This window comes from Grammomys surdaster, unplaced genomic scaffold (genome assembly GCF_004785775.1).
Source record: "Grammomys surdaster isolate TR1022 unplaced genomic scaffold, NIH_TR_1.0 931, whole genome shotgun sequence".
Taxonomy (NCBI): Eukaryota; Metazoa; Chordata; class Mammalia; order Rodentia; family Muridae; genus Grammomys; species Grammomys surdaster.
In genome coordinates this window covers 542,515-546,470 of record NW_021605350.1, presented here as the reverse complement: position 1 = coordinate 546,470, position 3,956 = coordinate 542,515, and the positions used below count along the sequence as shown (strand labels likewise).

Here is a 3,956-nt window from a genome sequence, read left to right as displayed (position 1 = left end):
TCTCTCTCTCTCTCTCTCTCTCTCTCTCTCTCTCTCTCTCTCTCTCTCTCTCCCTCTCTCTGTAGATCAAAGGACAACTTGAAGAAGTTAGTTCTTTCTTTCCACTAGGTGGTATCTGGGAATCAAACTGTAACCTTTGCCTTTTCTGGTAAAGGGTGAGTAAAACTACCAGCCTGAGGTACTATTTTTTTTTCCTTGACAGATTGTGTGTACATATATATGGAGGGGGTATAGGTGTATGTATGAGTGAGGGCCCAAAGCCATCAGAAGAGGGCAACAGATTTTACAGAGTTACAGGAGTTACAGGAGTTTTTGATCTAGTTGAAATGGGTGCTGGGAACCAAACCAGGGTTCCCAAACAGCAGGAAGCAAAGGTTTTCCTTTTAGGATCCTCTGTAGGGCTGGATTAGTGGAATGATATTTTTAAAATTTGTTTTTATCATGGAACATCTTAGTTTCTTCATATATGGTGGTTGAAAGGTTTGCTGACTATAGTAACCTGGGCTGGCATATGTGTTCTCTTAGGGTGTGTATGACATCTATCTGTCCAGGATCCTCTGGCTTTTAGAGCCTCTGTTGAGAAGTCTGGTGTAATTCTGACAGGTTTTCCTTTATATGTTACTTGGCCTTGTTCCCTTACAGCGTTTTAATATTTTTTTCTTTATTCTATGCATTTAGTGTTTTGATTATTATGTGATAGGAGAATTTTCTTCTCTACTTGGTGTTCTGTAGACTTGTACATTATAATATATATCTTACTTTAGGTTATGGACGTTTTCTTCTATGGTTTTGTTAAAGATGTTTCCTGGTTCTTTGATCTGTGAATCTTCATTCTATTCTACTTCTATTATCATTATGTTTGATCTTTTCACTGAGTCCCAAATTTCCTGGATGTTTTGGGTTAGGAGATTTTTATGCTTTGTATTTTCTTTGACTGTTGTGACAATATCTTCTATGGTATTTTTTATGCCTGAGATTTTGTCTTCTATCTCTTGTACTCTGTTGATGAAAGCAAAACTTTCAACCACTGTCTGTAGCCCCCAACCTGTTTCCTGTGTTTTCTGTCTCCAAGGTTCCCTCCATTTGTGATTTCTTTATTGATTCTATTTTCATTTTTAAGTCTTTGAATGTTTTGTTCAATTCCTTCACTGGATTGATTGTATTTTCTTGTATGTCTTTAAGGGATTTATTTGTTTTCCCTTTAAGGATTTCTATCTATTTGTCTCTGATTTCCTGTATTTAAGGTAGTTATAATCTTCATAGGTCACTTACCTACTCGCCCTGCTCCTTATCTCCTGTCCTTGCTGGAAAATTAACTATTTGACATATACTCATAATTCATAATGTTGAGTTTCTGCAAAAACTCACCTGCTATCTATGTCTTTGATTTTGAATTAAAGCCTGTCATGAAAGAATCTAAACACCTTTTTCAGAGCTCTAAATTCATTCTTGAGCTTTTTCTATATTAACTTTATTCCCAGTGATTGCTTTTGTCTTTGATGGTATTCATTGGCCTTTCATTTAACCTTGATACTCTCACAACCCTGTGTCCAGGCAAGTTACTTCCTTATTTAATGACTACTTTGCATAGGTCCTAGAGGCCAACCCAGCTGTCCGTGATTTATAAACCAGGCCTTTGCAGTGGGATCTGAATTAAATCAGACAGGCAGGGACCTCAAGATGAAATCACAGACCTGGATCTTCACATTCCTCTTGAACTGGGTGTCTGGTGAGACATTAAACAGTTTTAGAATATCTTAAAAATAGTTCCTTTGTAATGAAACAGTTATTTTCTATAGGAAGTCAATAGTAAGCAAACAATGCATTAGAAATGACATTTTAGATTCTAACATTTGTATCACAAATCTTTGTATGTATATATGTATACTCATTGATTATTTCTGATTGCAGGTGCTGATGGGAACATTGTGATGACCCAGTCTCCCAAATCTATGTCCACATCAGTAGGAGACAGGGTCACCATGACCTGCAAGGCCAATCAGAATGTGGGTACTGCTGTAGCCTAGTACCTTCAGAAACCAGGGAAGTCTCTTGAACTGCTTATCTATGGGTTATCCAACCGGTATACTGGGGTCCCTGATCGGTTCACAGGCAGTGGATCTGGGACAGATTTCACTCTCACCATCAACAGTGTGCAGGCTGAAGACCTGATAGATTATTACTGTCAGCCGGTTACAACTATCCTCCCACAGTGCTTCAGCCTCCTACACAAACCTCCTCTAAGATTCTAAACAGCTGCCGGCACTACAAATCCCCCAATCTACACACTTCCCCTTCTGCCTGAAGCTGCTATACTTAACTGAAGCAAAGTCTGGTAGAAAGTTAATAAAAATATTCTTTGAATTTGAAAGTCCTTATGGAAAAATGAAGTGAAGACATTCGTGTCTTTTTTTCTCATGTTTAAATGCTGTTTAAACAAGTTTATTATCTTATATTCTGGGGTGAAAAATTTAATCATGAGTCTCCATGGGCTAAAAGCAAAAGCCTCTGCTATATTCCCACTGGAGGATATAGAAGTGAACTTCGCTTTTGTTTTGCTCAGCTTTGAGAGGTCTCTTTTTTTTTTTTGACTCCTGCAATATCCCTCAATTTCTCCTTTTGGTTAAGTTTATGTATTGACACATATAATATTTGCTTTCATAAAATATAAAATTATATCATGTATTTTGACATTCTTCCTTCCTTTGTTTTTTCTGTCACCACCTTTCTCTCCAACTAATGCACTTCCAATCCCTAGTCTTCCACCTATTTACATGTGACATACACATGTGCCCACTAACATGCACACACAAACACACACACACATACACACAGATTTTTTTATTAATCTATAAAAATCTAGGATGCAAAAATCCAAGAAAGCATGATGTTTGACTTCTTAAACAACATATTTGATCTATACTTCCTATTCCTAGGCCACATCTGCCTCTGCTGTCTTCTCATCCACTTTCCTACAACCACACATCCCTAGACCCACCGCTTCCCCTTCTGCCTGCAGCTGCTATGCCTAACTGTTGCAAAGTTTGGTAGATAATTAATGAACAGATCATTTGAATTGGAAAGTCTTATCCAAGTACAGTGGTACCTCATTCTATAGTACACTACACTAACAGTGAGTATGATTTTGTATCATGAGAGTTGTGTTTGTTTTTCTCTCTTATAATAATTAACAGCGTTTGATATTTGTTGAGGAAAATACTTTGTACTTCAATAAAAACATCATGTTAACTAATCTCAAACATTTATTAAATTAGTTAAAAACATTTTGTTCTTGTTATTCAGTTTTGAGTTAAGTATAACTGCTTGTGAAACAGGCAGATGGATTTTGATTTCACAAAATTCCACCTGCCTCTTCCTTAGCACTGGGGTTAATGGTATGGGCCACCACATCCAGCCTTGAGCACCAGTTTGAATCATAGTGTAGGAACAGGCACAGGAGTTCTTTAGGTTAAAAACAGTTGTTTCTGAACTCCAGATATCTTTCATAAATCTTAATGTGAATAGGCCTTCTATAGTTTGCTTCCAGTGTAGACAGGCTGAACACAGATATGTCAGGTGTACTGGATGAAAAGCCTTAGTTTGTTTGGACTGTGCTAGTGTGTTGCTTCTACCCAGTGACAAACTATCTTAGGAAAAAATCTTAAAGAAAGGAACATTTATTTTATCTCACTGTGTCAGTTCACTTCTCCTCCTCCTCCTCCTCCTCCTCCTCCTCCCACTCTTCCTCTTCCTCCTCCTCCTATTCCTCTTCCTCCTCCTCCTCTTTCTTCTTCCTCTTCCTCTTCCTCCTCCTCTTCTTCCTCTTCCTTTTCCTCCTCCTCCTCCTCCTCCTCCTCCTCCCCCTCCCCCTCCTCCTCCTCCTCCTCCTCCTCCTCCTCCTCCTCTTCTTCTTCTTCTTCTTCTTCTTCTTCTTCTTCTTCTTCTTCTTCTTCTTC

The 3,956-nt window shown here is 38.2% G+C and overlaps 1 pseudogene; it reads left to right on the top strand.

Annotated features, from left to right (window-relative positions):
• Positions 1-3,007, top strand: part of LOC114634299 — a 3,593-nt pseudogene extending 586 nt beyond the window's left edge.
• Positions 3,008-3,956: the final 949 nt, after the last annotated feature.